This window comes from Echinops telfairi, unplaced genomic scaffold (genome assembly GCF_000313985.2).
Source record: "Echinops telfairi isolate 266 unplaced genomic scaffold, ASM31398v2 ScPeMD7_7410;HRSCAF=8448, whole genome shotgun sequence".
Lineage (NCBI taxonomy): Eukaryota > Metazoa > Chordata > Mammalia > Afrosoricida > Tenrecidae > Echinops > Echinops telfairi.
In genome coordinates, this window is record NW_022111310.1 from 25,126,455 (window position 1) to 25,135,304 (window position 8,850).

Here is an 8,850-nt window from a genome sequence, read left to right on the forward strand (position 1 = left end):
ACAGTTCGCCCCACCAGCTGGTCTTCAGGAACATGAAGCTGTCTGCTCACGTAAAACGTGGCAGCCTCAGAAACCTTGCAGAGGGTTGCTATGAGTCAGAATCAACTCGATGGCACTAGGTTTTCTAAAAGAGGCCTAATCCTTTTATCAAAACCAAGGCCCTCTCCTTTATGTTCTTAGCACCCCCAATGTCTCCTTTGGAACATTTACCACATGCTAAACTGGAAGCTCCGTGAGAGCGGGAACTGTGCTCTGATTTATTCAGGGCCACATCCCCACCCCAGGCGCTGGGCCCCTCCCCCAGTCATTCACTCACCACCAGTGCGCAGACCCTAACTCAAATCAGGCTTTTACGACAGAGCACACCACAGGTTATCTTTTTGTTTATTTCTTTTTTTAAAAAAAAACCTATTATTGGCACATAACCCACAAATTATACAATTCAGTAGTTCAGTCATATCAAGAAAAGTTGTGCAACCACTGCCAGATTCCATTTCAGAGCCTTTTCTTTTTTCTCGTGCTCCTTGTTATTAGCTCATCGTTTCCCGCAGCCTCCCCGTCATACCCACAAAACCATGAATCCACTTGCATCTCTAGAGAGGGGCCATTCTGGATTTCATATACAGAAAAACATTCCCCAAAAAACAACACACAACAACAAACTAAAATAGAAAAACCTCCATCAAAAAGAAAGTAGAAAATATGAAAGGCTAGAACAAATTTAAAATGGGTCAAATGGGAGATCAAATGATATGGGTCATAAAGGGAGATCAAATTTTAAATGGGTCAAAAGGGAGATCAATGATAAAGTATCAAATTTTAACCTAACCACATCTGTAATAATCCACCTTCCAATGCATGATAGCAAGTCTGTTCATATTCCTGGTCTATGGTCAGAGGGAATACACCAGACTTAATGAAGGTGTATTTCCACTTCATTTTGTTTTATTTAAACTGAAACAGGTTTTTAAATGGGTTAAAAGGGAGATCAAATGATAAGATATTACATTTTAACATAACTTCATCTACTATAATCAACTTTACAATGCTTTCCCAACATGTTTTTTAATGTATGTTAAATGAATGAAGAGTCAATCACTCTGAAAAATGGAACTAATACTTATCCTACAATATTTTTTTTCTTTTTTGGCAGGGGTGGGGGGAGTGAGAGAGACCTGAATACCACCTTGTAGATATCAATTAATAATAATCAATATTCATTCATTCTTGATCTCTCTCTCTCTTTCTTACTCTCTCACTCTCACCCTCTCTCTTGTTGAGGCCCGCAAGGCCCATAGTTCTGCACCTGATTGCCCCCAGATATTCAACCACTCCGGGATCAGCAAAAAGATAAAACTCAAAGACGAACCGACACGGCCTATGCCCTTGACTTCCGAGTAGGGCTGACCTTGATGCCCTGGAAGGGCCACTCCTTGCCAGTGTTACGTTGCACAGATGTCATCCGTATTCCTACAGCAGGGCAGCTGGGCTCTCGAGATCAGGCCGTAGCTCTGCCGAAGGCTCTCTGAGGTCTTTGACAGTCCACTGCTCTTGGAGCCTCGGTGTCTACATCTTTAGAATGTAAAGGGTTGGTATGGGATGGACCACTTAGGACCTCACATCTCTGAAGGTTAGTTCTCTGAGTCTATGTCAAAGCAACTAATGCAAAGCCAGGGTTCAGTCATGGTTCCGTGGTGGAATTCTTGCCTTCTCTCTGGGAGACCCACGTTCTGTTCCTAGCCAATGCACCTCATGTGCCGCTATCACCTGTCTGTCATTGGGCTTGTGTGTTACGATGATGCTGAACAGACTAAGAGGGACTAGATAGAGAGGTCTGGAGATCTACTTGTAAAAATAGGCCAGTGGGGGTTGGGGGGGAGAAACCCTATGGATCCTATTGACGCCTCAGTGAAACACTATAAAATAAATAAACAGTAAGTACATAAGATGTTTTTCTATCTGTTTTTTAAAACACCCCTATGGATCACAGTGGTTTGGTCTGCAATGGACTATGGGGACGATGCAGGGGCAGGCAGCGGCTCATTCCTCTGTGAATGGAGTCATCATGAAGTGGGGCCTCCTCACCAGCAAGCTCTGTGAGCCAGTGCTGCTCTGCTGAGGGAGGCTGAGGACACAACTCATCTCTTCTCAAATGAAGGAACTTCCTGGACATAAACAGGGATGGGGGGTGGGGGGAGAGTGGGGATGACGCCCAGGACCTGGAGGTTCAGAACCACAGTCTGGTCATATCAACATCAGTTGGCACAACATAGCCCACAAAGTGTATATGCCACTTTGGTGAGCACTGACAGGGATCTTAAAAGCTCGTGAGCAGCCATCACGAGGCAACCATGGGTCTCTCCCTATTTGTAAGAAAGAATAAAGACAACTGGAAACATATGAAAGCTCTCAAGAAAGGAAACAAGTAAGAGAAGGGAAGCATTCTTAGCTCCTGCGTGGAGCCCAGGTGGCAGTGTTGGGTAAGATGATGGTTCAAGCCCAGCCGTCCATGGAAAGATGAGGCTGGCTCCTCCCATAGACTAACAGCCTCAGCTAGGGCAGCCACGCGTCGGAATCGACTCGATGGCAGGAAGTTTGGTTTGGGGTGTATAAGTTGGAATCAGTTCAAGGGCAGTGGGTTTGAAGGCTACATGCCACATTCCATTCAACCCACAGAACAAACCTCAAGGGTAGGGAACCACCATGATCCCCACTTACGGCTGAGAAGGCTGAAGCTCACAGAGGGAAAAATAGCATCTTCAAGGTCCAACTCCTGGCAAGTGGCAGAGCCTCGATTTGAAGGCAGGTGTCTCCAAGCTCCAAGACTCTAATCCTTTCAGGAAGCCTTACCTTCGCTATGTGTTTGCTTTTCCTCCACTTTAGAATTCCATTTGAAAAGGTGAGGTCTACATGCAGACAATAAATACTATTGGAGCAGGGGTAGTCATCGGACTGGACTTGGGCAACTGCTTCAAACTGGCTAAGGGATTCCATCTTGGTGTGGGCAGTGTGACTGCCTGACTAGACCTCTGGAATCCAAGTCTGAGGCTGGAAACTCCTCCAGATTACCCTGTGCCCTGTGGGCCCCTCCCCGCGCTAGACCTTGGAGTCCGCATGCTTCAAATGAGGAAGGCAATGCTGAGCCCACTTGGCTGCATGATCTAATTAGATACCTTGGAGATTATAAACGCGGGGGTGGGGGTCAGGGAAGCCCGGAGGAGTTCTCATGATTAATCCACTGCTCCATTCAGTAAATGGTCATTTCCCCGGACTGTGATGACTAAGCCCTTCAGTGAAACTGGAAACCAAAAATAGAATCATTTCACAAAGGGTAGGCTATTGGGGACGTTGTTTTTCCTGCTGTTACAGTAGTTTCAGGGTCAGGCACAGAGAGAGCTTTGCGCCGTCTCTGTCTCCCCATGGTCTGTCTGTCTGCCAAGCCTGGAGGTGGAGTCACTACCACCAGCTGCTTGTGCTCTCTGGAGCCATCTCCTTGACGACAGCTACTCAGCCACAATGCCCGGGTTATTATTTCCCTAGGCAAGGTCATGTCCAGTGGCTTGGAGGAAGTAGTTTGCAGCCGGGTGTTTCTTCTTAGGATAGAACTCTTCCGAAGTGGTAGCAGTGCAGGACACCGGAGCTGGCATGATGAACAGAAATCAGTTTTTATAGGGCGTATTCACATGGATGCTTTGTGCAATTTCATTTTACTCGCGGGATACTGTGCTGATTGGGAATGATTTCCCTCCATCTACTGATGAGGAAGCTAAGGCTCAGAGAGGGAAAGTGATTTTTCCAAGGCCACACTTCTTTGTGTTTCTTATTTTTCATTTAGAAATCATTTTAAACATAAAAAAAGGTTGCAAAAAAGAGTGTGTATCCACGTGGGTATTGACCTTCGCCTCAACTATCCGTGGATGCAGCGGAACATACAGGGGTCTTGGGCATGAACAGACACCTTGAGGGAATGCCCCACTGGGCCGGGAGGCCTCAGATCCATAGTCTCTGGCAATTCCAAGGTCAAACAGCATAATAGTCCACAAAGGTATATCCTACGTTGGTGGGATCCGAAAAGCTCGTGAGCAGCCAGCTATGGTGTAACCATTGCTCTTTCCCTGTCTGTAAGGAAGAAGAATAATGAGCACTGAAGACACATGAAGCACAGTTGACACAATTGAGGCACATTGAACAATTGGTTCAATGGCTTCGATGGACAACACAAACATCAATCTCCACAACCCTGAGACCAGAAGAACTAGATAGGGCCCAGCTACCCCCAACGACTGCTCTGGAAACGATCCCATTAGAAGGTCCTGAATAGAATGAGAAAAAGATATGATGCACAACACAAAATCATGAAGGAGACCAGACTTGCTGGTCAGATACAGACTGGTGGAACCCTGGAAACTATAGTCCGTGGTCGCTCTGTGGGACTGCAACTGGCCTTTCACATCTTGCTCAATTTTCTGAAAGCAATCGACAGGTCTGTAAGAGGGACAATGCAACTACGATGTGTGCACAACTTAGAAGTGAGTGTTTGGGATCGAGTAGTAGCATTTACCCAAGGACAAAGTTCAGAAAGGTTAGGAACAAGGGAGGGATGGAGATAGAGACAGGAGGGAGGTGGGCTGCATTGAGAGGAGTGCAGTGAATACTGTGAAATAGAAAGTAGCTGAACCATTCAATGTAAAACGAAAGATCTTTGTAAACCTTCATCCAATTCACATTTAAAAGGGTTTGTTCTCTTTTGTTTGTAAGAGTACAGAGAATTCCTTTCATCCAGTTTCCCTATAGTACAATTGCCCCAAACAGGAAATTCCCCATGGTACAATTGCCAAAAAAAGCCCCAACAGTAAATAGAAATACAGTTCTATTTACTAATCTAGAGACCTAGTTTCAATTTCCTCAGTTTTACACAAATGCATTTTTCTAGTCCACAATCTGACCTAGATTCTACATTGTATTGACTTATTATTTCTCCTTAAACAAAACCAACCAAACCCATTACCCTCAAGTCTGTTCTGACTTATAACCACCCTGCATAGGTGTTCTGAGTCTCTAGTTCTTTATAGGAACAGACAGCCTCTTCTTTCTCCCTGACAGTGGCTGGCGGATTTGAACCTCGAAGTTAGCAGCTCATCATTTTCCCAACGGCTCTACAAGCACTCTTTTCTCTTTACCTGCCTCCAAATCTGGAACATTGACTTTATTTATGTCTTTCATTGCATTGACACTCATGAAAAGTTCTTGACAGTTAGCTGATAGAATGTCTCTTATGATTGAGTTCTAAGATGTTTCCTCATGATTAAGTTCCAGTTATGCACAATTCAGGTTTCAGTGAGAATGGCACTGGAGTGATCGATGTTACCCCCTCTTGAGGGCATTACATCTGGGGGTGCATGATGTTAATACGTCTCAGAAATTGATGATTTTTACACTGATTTCTTGTCTACAGTAGTGATTGCAAGCTTCTCCACTGAAAATTAATATTTTTCCATTTGTAATTAATAAGAACTTTGTGGGGATAGATATACTTTGAGACAGTACAACTATCTTGTTTGGGGGTCATAGTTTTACCTACTAATTTTAGCATCCATTGATAATTCATGCCAGAGATAATTATTACAGTGGTGTTTGCCAAGTGATGGCATTTTCCCCATACTTTTTGTGTTTGTGCATTCAAATATTTTCAATATCGGTCTAGATGAATGGATATTTGTTTTATTCTATGGAATATTCTATGGAATTTAGTGTTATAAGGTTTTTTTGTTATTGTTGCACAAATTATCCCAGGTTTAGCTAAGCCATACTCAAAAAATAGTTCAAACCCAGATCTGTCTGGTTGCAAAGTCATCAGTCTGTCTTTCTGCCACACCATGTTGTCTAACTTCAGACCCTGGTCTAGTGCTTCAACCCCTCCAGGACACTTAATGACATGGCTCAATGGCAATGCATTTGGTTTGGTTGGTAATCTTCCTCCTCCTGAGCTCCAGTGCTGTCCTGGCCATCCCTTGGGCTGCTAACTGCAAGGTCAGCAGTTGGAAACCACCAGCCGAGGGCGAAAGAAGAGGCTTTCTTCTCCCTTCAAAAGTTACAGTCTCGGAAATCCACAGACAGTTCTGCCCTGCCTTATAGGGTCACTATAAGTAGGAATCAATTTTTTGTTTTGTTTTTTTTGTCTTGTTTTTTTGAGAATCGTCATCATCAGAAGTCCTTGTTAGAAACCACTTCTCAGTTAGTGCCCTTTGGCTTCTACACAGCATAGTGGGTCAGCACCCCAGCAATGCCTTCTAGGCTTGTCATCAAATGTAGAGCTCTGCACATAGTAGGCCAGTTTGTCAAATTGACTCCAAGATGGGGAAAGAAATGAGGACTATCTCAAATCCAAAGAATAGCCTGTGAGAGCTCTGGCTATAAGCCCACTGCCGGGGCGCGCATTCTGAAGCGTGGTGCCCCTGCTGAGCACAGAAGAGCCGCTCTGCTGGGTGGGTGAGGCTGGGCATCTGGACAGAGGCAGATTGGCGTATCTTCTCCTGCAGAACAACTGTTGAAATCCAACCAACGACCTTCAATTCAACAGCCAAGCCCTTGAACCATTCAGGTCACAGCCCAATGTATAAGCAGGATGCCACCAGGGTACCTGGGTTGGAAACCAGAGCTCCTTTTATGTGGCAGTAGAGCAGTGGTTCTCTGCCTTCCTCATGCAGCCACCCTTTCATACAGTTCCTCATGTTGTGGTGACCCCCAACCATAAAATTATTTTCATTGCTACTTCATCACTGTCATTTTGCTACTGCTGTGAATCAGGCGATCCCTGTGAAATGGTCATTTGAACCCCAAAGGGATCTCGACCCACAGGTTCAGAACTGCTCCTGTAGAGGGTAGCAAACATAAGCAAGACAGGTCCTTTAACTTGCCATTTCAACTTTCTGGGCTGCTTCTGCCCTGTGTAAACTAAGGGCATTAGGCTGCAGCACTGAGGCCTCCGTCGCCGCTGACACGCCGTGAATAACTCAGATTAGCTACCGCATATTTCTATGGGCGAGGCACTCGGTAAAAGGTTAAGTACTGCAGAGTAAGCTCTCAAGTAGCCTTATGAAATGGGGCTGGTGGTACTCCCATTGTGCAGTTGTCAAGAATGCGACTTAGAAAGGAGAAGGCTCGGCCTAGTTAGACAGTGGCAGAGTGGTACAGCTGCACGTGAAGCCGGAGCTTCTAAAGCCCATGCACCATCGTGAAGCCATCAGGGATCTCTTTGAATTACTGGTATCCTTGTTCTCATGAAGGTGGTTAAAATGTATACAACTAATTGTCAAACAAAGTAAACTACCTTATATACTTTGCTAATGCAAGAAAAATGAAAATCAGGTTCTAAGTTCACACAGAGAAGGATCAAATTCTTTGTATAGCAGGAATGGAGAAAGACATACTACAGGTGTGTTAGTCTGGGTAGACTAGAGAAACAAATTCATTGACACTCATACATGCGTAAGAGAGAACTTTATTTCAAAGAGTAATTGTATATTAAGGAAAACAAAGTAAACACCCCACCCCAGTCCAGATCAAGCCCACAAGTCTGATATTAGCTATATATCCAATACTAGTCTATAAATTCCTCTTCAGAATCACACAACACATGCAATGATGCTGAATGCAGGAAGATCACAGGCCAGTGGGTGGAAAGTCTTGTGGATCCAGTAGTAGTGGAAGCATCTCAGTGCTGGCCTGGGTCTCCATGTGGCTTCTCCAGCTCCAGGGCTCTCTCTCCATCAGCATAGCTCCATGTGACTTGTCAACAGGAATATCTCTCAGGGAGAGTGTGTGTCCCTCTTCCAGGGAGGAAGACAGGAGTTCCCAGAATCCTCAGGAAAAGTCCGTGCCCACACCAAGGCCTCATTGGCTATGACCTGATTGATTGACAGGCTAGACTCCACCCCTTCCCTCAAGTTGACAATACATTATGTAACTGCCACAACAGGTAATATCTATGGCCTGCAATAATGATGATAATAATAATAATCAAGATAGAGTGCTATAAGTACCATATGTGCACTAAACTCAAACAACAAAGTTGAGTTAATTGCACAACATTGAATTAACTCCACCTCATAGTGACCCTACAGGACAGGGTAACACTGACCATTAGGCTTCCAAAGCTGTAAAGCTTTCTGATAGCAGACTGGCACATCTTTCTCTTGCACATATGCACCACTCTCTCCCCCTTTTTAAGGTCACCAAAAATAAAGGATAATCACTATTTAATGAACATTGTTGAGAAAGCCTGTTTCACATTACCCACCCCTAATCCTACCTCCTGGCAGCTCAGTGAGACCAGCCAGGGCCTTGACCCTTATTTTATCGAGGACACAGAGCTGCTGTACCAAAAGGATCAAGCGGATGTGCGCCCATTTCAGGAAGGAGCATATGAGCAAGACCTGATGGTCTTGAAGAAAGAAGTCCAAGCTGCACTGAAGGCATTGGCCAAAAAAAAAAAAACCTCCAGGAATTGACAGAATACCAATTGAAATGTTTCAACAAACAAATGCATCCCTGGAAGCCTCCCAGGGAATCTTAAACTTTCCCCACTCCCAACCCCCCTTGGGCCCAGAAATTTGCAACATGGGCAAACACTGCCAGAAACACCTTGGATTCATCCCGCATTTGATTTTGAATTCATTTTTGGTCATTGCACCTTGTCAAATTGCAACGTTGCCTTTTACTGTTGGCAAACTTATTTGAGACCCCGGCATTGAGTTAGGCAGCCCCCTCATTTTAAGAGGCTTGCATTGGAAGACAGCTACTCAGCGCAAAGCTGGCTTCTAGGAGGGAGAGGCTAAGGAGGCCCAAAGG